The sequence below is a fragment of the Spermophilus citellus genome, assembly GCF_964194105.1.
Source record: "Spermophilus citellus genome assembly, chromosome: 14".
NCBI lineage: Eukaryota > Metazoa > Chordata > Mammalia > Rodentia > Sciuridae > Spermophilus > Spermophilus citellus.
Genome location: NC_138194.1, coordinates 64,928,205 through 64,941,851, shown reverse-complemented (window position 1 = coordinate 64,941,851; position 13,647 = coordinate 64,928,205).

Genomic DNA, 13,647 nt, shown 5'->3' with positions numbered 1-13,647 from the left:
TATATTTTAAATGATTTAATACTTTTGTGCTTCCTAAATTTATACATGGACTTACATGATGAAATAATATGTCCTTTGATGAGTGAATAAATAATTTTATATTCTTTGTCCTCTCTGCCTTTCTATTTTGTGTTTTTAAAAGTAGAACATCCATGTTTTTTTTTTCTTTAGATTATGAATTTGATGGACTGTAATTCTTTTTTAATGTTAGAATAAATTAAAAGTTCAACGTCCTAACCTTGACATTACATATGATTAATTTTAACCAGGGAGTATACATTCTTAATTGCAGTAGTCATTAACTTATTACTATAAATCAGCCACAGTTACTTTTGGCAAATGTTTAGTGTCATATTAATTCAGATCTATATGCCTAAACACAGTTAGTTCAGTCTCTTCTTTATGGCAGGTAAGACGTTTTCTTTCTTTGTGATTCCTCTTTCTTCTATTCATCATTTGCTTAAGTTGAGTTTTTTTTTTTTTTGCCTTAGTTATTTTTGATTTATTTTGTTCTACTTTTGTTTAAACAATTACTTAATTAGATACTTTAGCAATAGCAGTCTCCTTTTTCATTCCTTACTTATTCACTCTGGTCCTATCAAAATTAGCTCACTACCTTTCCCCATTAACATTTGCTTATTTTTAAAAAGAAAAAAAAATGGGAATTGGCTTCACTAGATACCACTCGTCATTTTCTGAATCAGCTTTTCACTTCTGGGAACCCCACCCCTGGGCTTACTGAGCTGCTTCATGCCTGTTTTATATCTGTAGAGAAGGTGTTCATACATTTCTAAAAGATTGACCATTTGAAAATTTGAAGTTCAAGCCTTGGCTACTGGAAGCATTCTTAGACTGGGCTTTTTTTTTTTTTTTTTTCCCCTTCAGATTTCTGAAGCTCTAACTCCACTATCTTGGGATAGCAGTAAAGAAATCTGAAGAAATTTTAATTGTGATCCATTGACAAGGATGAAATCCTCATTTTTAAGTTTAAAGATTCTTAAAGAATTTTTATAATTGTCTTTAAAAGTTAATTTCTGTTTATTTGTTTAACTTGAGACAGTGATAGTTCTTATAATTCAATTAATTAATTATTCTTTTAATTGGCTATTTAAAAATTCTAGATTAAAAATTATATCTTTATTATTAATTTTACCCTTTAGGCCCTTTTATAATTAATGTGTTGGATTTCTATTTTCTCATCTTCCATGTCTTTTATGTTTTCTGTTGTACCTTTTGTCTTAATATGAATTATATTGAATCCAGTCCCCAACAGTGTATAAGATTCTCAAAATCTTATTATACCTAGGGGGTTTGACTCAGGGCAAAATACTTTTCTCCCCTTTATTTATTTATTTATTTATTTATTTTCCTGAGGGAAGTAGAGAATTTAAGCACAAAGGAACTAGAAGTGACCTGTGGGAAAGCAGCACCGGAGTCCAATTTTATCTTTCAGCAATCTTCCCAAGTTAAGCTTTCTCAGCATCCCTGTCAAAGTCTGTGTTGTTCCTACTAGGAACATTGACAGATGATGCCTTCAGAGTTAGGTGCACTCCCCATACCTTCATCTGTAATGAAGACCCTGGGCTTCACTTTACTGATGCCTGTCAGGAATATGGAGAGAAAGGTGTTGCCCATGGGCAGAGTGTGGTTTATTTGGAAGGGTGACTGTGGTCAGTACTCTGGAAACAGGCAAGCTTCCTATCTGCCTTGGGAGCAGAAGAGCAGGTGAGATTTACAGGATTAGGCACAGAGGCCAGCCCTGTTCCAGTGGAAGGCAGTGTCTCTGTGAACCCTGGCCACCACTTCTGGAAAGCTTCAGGAGGGTGGTCAGGCTTGGCACACTGACTCAGAGCTCCCACCTGAGACTGAAAAGTGAAATGAACTGCTTCTTGCAAAGCCTCCAGGGAGGCAAGTCTGAGACATGACTCGGCCTGGCTTGGATTCATTTGTTCTGTTTGCTGTTTCTGGAAAGCCAACTTTGTTGACATGTGGAGAAAACTGGAGAAGACTGGAGTTTTATCAGATAATGAAAATCATTGAGGGCCCTTTGAAAGGGCCCAGACCATATTATAACATGAAGAACATTTTAAAGCAGATTCTTTCAGCAGTGCTTTTCCAAGTGTGGTCCCTTGACCTGTCTCACCCGAGAAATTATTAAAGATGCGAATGCTTGCACCCCACCCCAGACCTGCTGAATCACAAACTCTGAGGGCTGGGTGTTGATAAATGCTCTTGGTGAGTCAGAAGGAAGTGTAAGTTTGAAAAAAAAATCATTAATTTAGACTAGCTTCTAGAGGATGGGAACATTAGATCACTTGAAAGACCGGGTTAGTTTTATGCACTTCAGAACTATACAGCTATTATTGTGGCAAACAAACAGAAATGCATGCTTCATTTTCTTTTCAAGGCATTGTAGCTATGTGGGTTGATACTTCCAGATGATTTTAATAACATTTAGTTATTCAACAAATATTTATTTAACACCTGCTGATATATGAATTTTACCCTAGTAAAGCTGTAAAGAAAAAAAGCAGGAGGATAGGGAGGAGGAAGAGGAGGATGAAGAGGACAAGGAACAGGAGGAGGAAGAGGAAGGAAGGAGGAAGGAGAGGAGAGGAAGAAAGGATGGAAGGAAGGAAGGAAGGAAGGAGGAGGAGGAGGAGCAGGAGAAAGTAGATAAAGGAAAAGAAAAGCATGCATTGACCAGGAAAGACCCAAGTATTGTCTACCTGAGTATGCTCCTGACTGGGCCCAGAAAACATTCAATAAAAGGCTGAGAAATCAAGGGCTGGCTGTCCTCTGAGAAGCCAGATGGCTGGTTAGCCTGTGGCCTCTGCAAGTTGGTACATAAAATCAACCACGACATACACCTAATCTCACTTGGGGCTCACAACTGCCCTTGAGGCCCATTTTATGGTGAGACACAGAGGATGATAATCTGCTTGGTCCTCCTGTGTCCACTCTGCTGAGGCTCATACCCAGCAATTTCTGGAACCAAAACTGGAATTTTCCCTTGTATCCCAACTTCTTTCCACAAGAACAGTTTCTGGTCCATGATGAGGATTGTCATGGAGAAGAAGATGAGGATGTGTATTCAGCAACATTTCAAGGAGATTAACTGGCAGAGTATGGAATGGATTTGAGCTTTATCAGGGCAGAAGAAGAGTTGGAGGCTAATGTCCAATGGGTCATTCATTATCCACAGATGAATTTCATTGTTGAGAACTTGAAGCATAATCCTATAGTAAATGTATATTATACTAAAATTTTCTAATGAAATGGATTTATATAATTTCTCTTTTATAGTAAATATATCCTCTATTTCTATAGTTAATTTGGCTTAGTTAATCTATTAAATTACTTTCATTTTTCCTCTTCCAAACAATTAAGATTAAATGTATATTACTACTATCTTTTACAGATTAGAAAATTAATTAATTCTTATTCAAATATACTTATTGGCATTTAACTACTGAAAGGGTGAACACAGTGGTTGAAAGGGGGACTCTGGGTTCAGACCCCTTACTCTACCATCTACTAGCTATGTGACTTTAGGCAAATTATTTAACCTCTCTGGCTCAGTTTCTTTATCTGCAAATAGATTGTTACCAATGAGTCATTGCATGAGAAGCACTTACAGCAGTGCCTGGCCCATATTAAAGTATCTAAATGCAGTGGTTTTTATCACCACTTTAGAGAAGCCACTGTCATAGGGACCAGAGATAAAACAGTAACCAAAACAGATAAGGTCCCTTTGTCATTTGCTTTTGTGAAATTCACATTCTATTGGAAAGACAGACACCCATCTTTGCTATTTTTCAAATAGGCCATTTTAGTTAAAAAATATTATTTCTACAATAGAGGAAACATACATGGTATGCAAACACAAAACACATCGAACCTCAGTAGTAATCAAGAACTGTAAAACAACTGAACATTTTTGCTTATCATCTTGGCAAAGAGGAAAAATCATGCTTGTGAGGTTGTGGGGAGAAGGATCTATGGCACACTGTTGAGGGCACCAACTTTCCTAGAGGTTATTTTTGGTTTCCCCTATTTCCCTCATTCTGCACACCCAATCCCTCTGCAAATCCCTTCATCTCTATTTGGAAATACAGACTCAGAAACTTCCCCATTATCCTCTTCCCCAAGGGCAAGCCACCCTCATCCATGTCTGGACACCTCACTGAGCCTCTGCTTCCCATCCTCCATTCTCTGCCCAGCACCAGAATGGTGCTTTTAGCATATGTGAAGGACTCTCTGACCTGACTGAGCCTTGGAGCTGGGCTCTGCAGTGGGGCCGGATTCCTTGATGTTTATCCCAGTGTAATAGTCACCAGGGCTAGAATCTAATAATCTGGCTCCCTTTCCCTCCACACATGTCAGGATTGTGCTGACAGGATTCCTGGCCAGTTGGCATCAAGTGTAGCTGTGTGTCTTACTTTGATTGATGGAAGATGAGAAAAAGTGTGGTGGTGTGTTTGTCACATTTTCCTTCACCTCTCTGCCTGGTAATGTTGAAACAATGTTAATCAGCTTCATTTTCTGGGTCTTGAAATGAGTGTGGTCATGATGTGAAGCAAAGCCCTCAGCCAGCTATAAAAGGATAAGAAACATCAACCACCCAACCAACCAGTCAATCTTGTTGTTTTAAGCTACTGAGGTTTTGGAGCTACCTGTTACTGTAGCATCACCTAGCTTATCCTGACTGATAAAACCAAGACAATAGATAGTAGTCTTCTGTGTTGCTGACTATATAGGAATGTTTTCTGTTGCTAATAATGCAATACCACAAAATTATAGATTCTCTTAGTGAGGAAGTTATGACTGCAGAAAACTGGCAACTAAAGTTGTTGGTACTTACATTTTTTGTCTAATTAATAAATGGACAATCTCCCAAGCCTAAACATCATGCAGCACATAGACCAAGTAGAATTTCTAGGATTGCCGAGCCAATCCTAGATGACCTATAATGACTTTGTTAGACACTATGTCCAAGGTGGTATGAGAGGCCACCTGGCTCTCTAGATGAGCTCTTTATCTCCTTTACTATAGATGTAAGAGAGTTGAATGATAGTTTGTTAAAAAATGTGTTGAAATTCTGCTTAGTTGGTATTTGGTTTATGGATATAACTATATTCATTTTCTTTTAAGTGTTATTTATTCATCTCTTTATTCAATTATTTGTGTAACACATTGTTTACCACCATGTCATGGGCCTTTTCTTAGATACAGGGAATATAATGATGAATAGAACATAACCCCTGCTCACCTGGGCCTCGGTCCAGTTGGAAAGACCCTATTATATGCAGATAATCATATGTTATGTTAAGTAATATAGCAAGTTCATAAAAAAATACTATAGGAAGGCTTAATTATGTACATAGCAATGTCAAAGAAGGTTTTCTAGAGGAGGTGGTAGAGCCAGGAAGGTTGGTCTGGAGTTTGATAGGCAGATGGGATAATCAGAAATTTTCCAGACAGAGTAAAGGACGTCTTCAAATAAGTGTTTAGTCAGATGGAATGGAGGGTATTCCTAAATTTGGGCTGCAGGAGAGAGGTGAAGAAGACAGATGAAGCTGGAAAGGCAGACAGGTGTCAGGGGAAGGGCTTTGTGTGTTAAGATAAGGACTTTATGTTTGTATCCTGTACATTGAAATTCTTGAAAGATTTCCCAGGGAATGTTATGCATCACATCACATTGGTTGGATTACAGAGGATGGACCGTATGGGTGCAAGCCTGGCATCAGAAAGACCAATTGTCAGCTCTTCCCAAGGTATGGTTGGAGACTAACTATTAGAACTGAGGTAGGAAATAGAAGAAGGGGAAGCTGAATAAGATTCAAAGAAAATTTAGGCAGGAGAGATGCCAGAGGGCCCAGGAAAAGGAGACTCTTTTATTATCTTATATGGAAGTGCTATTAACCTCAATATCCTTATTTTTTTCCTAAAAAAAAAGAAGATAAAGAGAAGTTTTTGTGGGTGGCAAGATGAAAGATTTATTTTGTGTTGACTTTGATCTACCCAGGTCAAATTTTAAGCTCAAGAGAGAGAGAGAGATCCAGGTTCAAAATAAACATTTGATGCTTAGAGAATGAGTAGCAAGTGAAGGGATGGGAGTGGATGGCATTGCTCATCCAGATCTTGTGAGGCAAGAAGGGACCAAGTGAAGGGCAGGCCTCTGGAGAACTGAAGTCTGCAAGGGGGAAATGGAAGAGTGAGGGAAGCTGAGAGGAGGGAGCCAATTGGTGATTTATTTTGGAATATTCTCATGCTGAATTGTCTTTTGGCAATTACCAGAACTGGCCTTCCATGCCTTCTTTTTTTTTTTCTTTCTCTTTCCTCCCTCATCCATCATCTTCTTTTCTTCCACCATTTTTTTTCTATCTGTTTTACCCCTCCTCCTTTCCTTTCCTTTTTACTTCATTCTTTCCAAATCTTGACTTTTCCAAAATAAAATCTAAAGACTCTGACAAAGCACTTTCCCCCAGTTTTCTTCCCTTCTCAATCTCAGAATCTTAAATATAAACAAAGCATAATTATTTCACAATCACTGTACAACAGCTAACTGTAAGAAAATGAACTTGAATAGAGCATTTCAGATTCCATTGATTATCTCATTTGGATCCCACAGAATCCTATGGGAGAGAGATTTATCATCATTTTAACTAGGATAAAACAGAGGCTCAGATAGGTTACATGGCTTGCTTCCCCTTAATCCCCCCAAAAGAAAACTCACACAGCCAGGTGTGGTAGTTGGGATTTAAACCTATCTGTAAGCCTGTGTCCTTCCCTATTGCCCTTCCTATTTCCTGTTACTTGCTCTTGTTTTGCGATCCTCCTTTCCTTTGTACTCAGCATTGTGTTGAATCCTTCAACTCAACTCCTACCAGCCCAGGACAAAGTTCTCTTCCATTCAGACTTGTTGGCCTCTGGATCTGTTCTGTATTTCCCCTCCTCAGAACGCCTGTAGCTTTGCAAGTGTAGGCCCAGTTCCCTTGTCCTGCCCGCTGCCCGGTTTTGTATTATGGTCCTGATGGTTGACTTTGCCACCAAGACAGGTGACCTGATAAGTGATGATACTACTAGCAAACCCTGGCACTGACTATATGGCAGACAGGTACCACCTCATTTTCCCCTCACAGTCCTGAGGATGATTTATGGGACTTGCTGTATTCACCACCAACAGTTCCCTTGCATCTAGACTTGGCCCTCATTGGTCTTCCAGAAATCTCACGTGGGATTGCCTCCCTACTCTGCTGGGTCTGTGACTAAGTCCCATCATGTCCTCCTCCTTCTGATGACTAAGGTTTCTTGTTGGCTGAGCCTCCTGCTTAAGTTCTAAGCACATAGTGTCCATGTCCTGGGGCATTTGCTCCCCTGTCCCAACTTCTACAGAATTTGTGATTGAATGCCCCCAAACCCGCCTTTACAAGTTGCCAACAATGCTGCAGACAGTTATTAGCATGCTTTGCTATAAGTAATAAACAGAGTAATAAACAGATATGGCCTCTATTCTGGCACAGTCTGTGGTGGAATTAGGACTGTCTCAGTAAAAACTTATCATCCCAATTTTATAAAGCAGAACTTTGGGTTGGTTGAGTTTTACCTCATTTGCTTGATTTCTCTGGCTATAATAATCTGGATAACCTCCAGTCCTCTCACGGCCTGGATAAGGTGAAGGAATAAGTCCTGCCTCTAAGTTTTCAGGTTCTTGCCTCCACAATTGGAGTGTTCCATGTCAGAGAGAAACAGAAGTGGGCTGAGGGTTTGTACCCCACAGGTTTAATAGATAAGTCTTCCTGCAGCAACAGCTTTATTCCTCAGAAGAATTGAAAACTGTTTATGGAGTAGAACACAACATTCACATTAATTTTAAGATAAAATGAGACTTCAGATTTCCTACTTGGAGGGTCTTTCCTACTTGACAGTTTTGTGAGAGTCTGGCTTAGACCATATTTGAACTAGAATAGGCAAAAGGAGATGGTATTTATTAGGTACTCAATCCTTCTTTCCTTCCTTCCTTCCTCCCTCCCTCCCTCCTTCTTTCCTTCCTTCCTTCCTTCCTTCCTTCCTTCCTTCCTTCCTTCCTTCCTTCCTTCCTTCCTTCCTTCCCTCTTCTTTTTTCCCCATGTTCTCAGTCCCTTATTTTCTGCCTTGGTGAAATGCTCTCATTAGAGAGGACAATTTGTCACTGGTATTTTTTAAGCGTCAGTGCGTTTGGGAATTGTATAACTGCCATAGACTTAGACTGCAGGAGACTTCAGTGACCACCTAAGTCCTCCTCTTTCATATGCTACATGAGGAAATCAGTCAAGGTCACATAGCTGGCTAGAGGCACAACAAGAGAGGACCCCTGGGTTCTTGGCTCCTGGTCCAGAGCTTTCAGCAAAATCACATGGACTGTCCACCAAGGCATTTGCTCTCATTTCATGGCCAGGTTGTGGGATTTGCAGATTGTCTGCTGTTGACGCTGCTATAAGAACAAGATCATGGTGATGATAGGAGGTGTCCGCTCCAGATTAGCAATAGAACAGGCCTTCTGGAAAAGCCAGAGCTGGAGGTGATTGCCAAACTGTAGCAACCAGTGCCTATGAAGCCCAGGAATCCAGATCCAGCCAAAACCAGGGCCAGCTGCTCCAGGGGAAGGAACAAATTGTTCCTTCCTTGCCCATATGGGGAGCTGGGCATGTCCTGAGGCAGGCCACTGTTACCACAGCTGCTTTCCTGAGAGGAAGGACATCGTGAGTGCCTTCACATTCCTGCTCCTTGTTCTCCTTGGCAACTGGCTCAGTTATTTTTCTCAGTGATTACATGGTAGATTAATAACTACAAGCTATTTTTAAAAATTTTATGGACAAATGCAGATCTCTTCTTTCAGAAAAACTGTTGCTACATGGACAATAGACCTAGAAGGATCCAGAAACAATGGGTCGAACCAGATAATTTTACATTCTATCTTTTCTTCAACAAGGATGTTCATGAGCCACTCCAAGACTAGTTTTGTGGGAGGAGCTTGGAAGATATGAACGTAAGATGTGATCCCTGTCCTCAAGGATCTGTTTAGTTTTATACTTCTGTTGTAGCAACTGACCATACTTTAGTGGCTTAAACAACAGTTCTGGAGGTCAGAGGTCCAAAATAAATCTTACCCAAATCAAGGTGCTGAGCAGCTCGGTCCCTGCTGTATCCTCTAGGGAAGAGCCTGTTGCCATCTCTAGCTTTTGATATCACCCCACTTTCCTTAGCTTGTGATCCCTTCCATCTTCAAAGGATGGAGCAATGGCTAAAGTCTCCAAATGCTCTCTTTCTCCCTTTTAAGGACCACGTGATTATGTGGGGCTCACCTGGGTTATCCAGGACGATCCCCTCATCTTTAAGTCTGATTAGGAATCCCTGATTACCCTTTGCCATTTAACCCAACATATTCACAAGTTTTGGGAAAGAGGATCTAACAAGTTTTGGAGGCCATCATTCTGCCCATGGTGGGGATTCAGATGTACTCATAGATGAGCCTTAAACACTAGGATGGGTGCTGTGTTGGGAGTGCACAAGAGAGGCACCTAACTCAGTTGAGGGGGGATAGTGTGACAGTGGGGTAATGGTTAGGGACATTATCCTGGAAAATGTGACATTTTAATTTATACTTTTGGTTTGTGTGAAAGCCTGGCCAAGAAAGAGGGAAAGGGTACAACAGAAGCAAGAGTATGGCAGCATGGCAGAGGATGCAATGGTGGCTGGAATGTGGGGTCTAGGGGGGAGAATGGTGCATAATCAGCTAGGCTGGAAGAGGTGGGCACTGGGAAAGTTCCAGGAGGAAACAGATGGCATTCTTAAAGAGAGTTCTTCAAAGTAGAAAAGTCCTTTTACACTGTGTGAATTTACAGCTTTGAGCTGGGTTAATTGAAGGCAATAAGGGCTGGTGAAGTCCCAGGACTAGCAACCACCAGAAGTGTCATCATCCCTAGACTTGGGGGCCATGGGAGGGAAGAGTCACTGAGAGGTAGTGAAAGGTTCTACTACAGGAGGGCGCCACCTGTTAGAAGTCACAGTCTACAATAAAACAAAACCAAAAAGACACCATGGCCAAAATATAACTCAGCAGGGACAGGGCCAGAGGAATGCAATCTCTGACTTAAAGGTGGGTCTTCCCATTTTTCGATCTTCTACTCTAACCTTCCATTGGCAAACCCAATGAGGAGACATAGAGTAGAGCTTGGTGAATACAGTCTCTGAAACTTAGTCCTTTGTGACCCAGAAGAGAATAGATATGCACAGAAAATGGCACGTACCAGATTGGAGGGCCTTGTATATTCCCTGTATACTGTGAATAAAGTACCTGGATTTTATATTGAAGGCCTCAGAGAGTCCCAGAAGTATTTTAAGCAGGCCAATCAATGGTTCTGATTTTTCTATAAGCCTATTTACCACTTTATTACTCATATCACCTTTATCCCCTAGGGTAAATATTTTACCTACCCTCTATCTCTAATCTTTATCCCATCTCTCACAGCTTGACAAGCTGATGTTAAGTGCTCTTTGCCAGCCAGGGTGTTAAAGGCCAATAATGCCTGGGTGTGTACCCCTTTCAGGTAATGTTTTGATTCATTAGAAGCCTTAAATGCCTGGATCAGATTATGGGAGCACTTCTAAATGGGCTCTGAATGGGACACATTTATTTAGCTGAGAAGTCTCTAGGTTGATGACATAGGCTGGAAATTTTCTGGTCTCCACTGGGTTGCTCACGTATCTGAAGGTCATCAAATCTGTTGGCTTCTGGGGATTGACCCATGGTCAAGCAATGTTTGATGAAATTCTTCTTCTACTGTGTCTTCCATTGCTGCAGCAGGTTCTTGGCATAATGGCCCAGAGGCAAGAGCAGAAAAGAAATGAAGTACGTAGGCTTTCTCTAAGCCTCTATGTGTGTCACAACTATCAACATCCTATTGGTCAAAGTGAGTCATGACTAAATAGCTTCAACTTCTTGATGAGAGGAACTGAAAAGTCACGTGGCAAAGGACACATGGTTAGGGGAGCTGATAAAGAACTGGGAGAATTAATGCGATCGATGGACTCATCATTGCTAGATGCCTTATCCCAGGCAATGAAGATTTGTTATCTCTCAAATTATCTGCTTATTGTGAGATTTTCCTACTGAAACGTAAGCCCTGTGAGAACACAGCGGCACCTCCAGTGATCTAACATAATACATGCTCTGTAAATTTTTTCATTGAAGCCATAAGTGAATGTTCCTGGGCTCACAGTGAAGAATTATTTGGAGAATGGTCTTTATGGGTCTATTCTAGTAGGAAGACAATTGTTCCCTGAAAATAAATGAGTTGCAGATGTGTTTTCCTTCTGCCTCTGTATCAATGTTTTGTTTCCTTCTTCTAGGTTTGATCAAATGAGGCCCAGGTGAAGGCATGAAGTACAAGGAGAAGATGAGCCCTCTCACCATTAGGGAATATTTCACCTCATCATTGCTCTATGGCTGGGGAGTTGGTTTAGTGGCACAGCTCAAACAGATACATTACTGTTATGGAGGGATGAGGCTCCTGTGGTGACTGAATTGTGTCCCCCCAAATTCATAGTAACATCCTAACCCCTAGTACCTCAGAATGTGACTGTGTTTGGTGAAAGTCTTTAAAGGGGTGACATTAAATGAGGTCTTTAAAAGTGGGCTTTAATCTAATACAAGTGCTGTCCTTATAAGAAAAAATTAGAACACAATATACACAGAGGGAAGACCAGGTGAAGACACAGAGAGAAGCCAAGGAGAGAGTCCACCATGACACCTTGATCTTGGACTTCTAGCTTCCAGACTGTGAGAAAATAAATTTCTGTTGTTTAATTCATCTGGTTTATGGTACTTTGTAATTACAGCCCTAGAAAATGAATGCATTCTCTTTGTTAAAAGAGAACAGCTACAGGGAGACTTGCTGGGAGGGGATCCCCCAGCCCCACTTCCAGGGTGAGCCTGAGGGTGACTGCAAGTTGACTGCCTGTGAGAGGCCTCCTGCTAGAGGGTACTCCAAGAGGGGGATGCAAGGTGGGGAAAGCTCAGGGGACCCCTTCAGAGTGGTGGGTGAAGGTTGAAGACAGATGGTGCTGGGGTCCTTTCATGTGGCCTTCCTGGGGCTTTGCAAGCCATTCTAACTTGTTCCTTGTGGACCGATGCTAAATTCCATTCATTAGCAACTTTCCCAGTGGCCTCACTTTATGGGTTCCTCAGGAGTTCCTCTCTTGCTTTTTAGGCCTTCAGTCATCAAAAATGTGGTGTCTTCAGCAAATTTACCCACCTCATTATGTGTGATCCCTCTTCTAGGCCATTTAGCTCTTCTCCCAGCTCCTAATAAATAAATACTGATTCTAAGACCAAAACCCAAGAGGCCATACATTTAATTGCTTTCCATGCTGAGAAAAAAATCATTTATTAGCACTGTGCAAAGCGCTGTGTTTGAAAACTCCAAACCACATGAAACGCCACAAGTTCTGAGCCAGAGCCTAACGGAAAAACAGCCAAGTTTCATCTGAACTTTGTTAGGCCTCGCGACCTTTCACAAAACCTCAAAGCAAACATAATTCAGCCCCTGGATAGGCTCAAACTCTGAGTTGAGTGCTGTCGTTTGTTTGGTTTTGGAGCAGCTGCTTATATCACAAATCCCCACTTCTGGTTAAAAAAAAAAAAAGCCACGAGATGGCTTCAACCCAGGGTGATGTTCTGTTTTATTTTTGTTTTGTAACATGTCCATTAATTGTGAAACTCAAGACTCCTTTGGAAAGCTAGCTCTACAGAACAAGTGTGAATCGTGAATTTAGAATTGCCAGGCAAAGTGGGAACCAGAGATGGAAACGGAATTCAGTGAGCCACCAATTGTAGTGAATCTGACTGGACTGAGGAGAGAAGGAGGAGAGGAGGTTTAGGAGTGGGGAGATCAAGGGAGAATAGTTTTGTCTTGTTTTAAAGAAGAAAGATCTGGGGATGGGGCGCTGTCTGGACACAGTGGGATTTGATAAGAATTTGACCTCTTCAACTCATGGAATCTATAGTGTCCTCAACTTAACTCAGAGATCTCTGAGAGGGACTTCCTAGCCATTTCTGCATCACCACGTGTCTCCAGGGCCTCCTGGAACACTGCCTAGCAGGGCTGGAACAGCTTGACGGTGAATGTGCTGATGGGAAAGAAGCGAGCAGCTCATCTTGTTAGGACTGGCTTGAGAAAGAACAGGGTTGCGGCAGACAGGGAATTTTTGTGGTTTGAATCAGACATGGATACAGGGTTGGGACAGGTGTCTGGGGTAGAGTCAGAATCAAGAGTGGGTCATAGAAATTTATTTCATTCAGATTAAACCTACTACTGGGGCGTCATGGTGACAGTGCAGGAAAACAGAGATGAAGGTAACAAATATAGGATGGGGCCTATGTGACAGAGCCATTGTAGCGGGCAGCTCAGGTTAGCCTGGTAGCAGGTGGTTGCTCTAAGCACGAGGCTGGAGTTGGGGGCAGGATTTTATGTTTAAAGTTAATTTGAGGCTGGAGAGGATGCTTGTGGGGATGGCATTGGAAGAGCAGGCTCAAGAGTGGACACATCTGCATTTCAAGGTGAGAACTGGGACTCAAAATCTGGTAAGCTGATGTAGAATCTT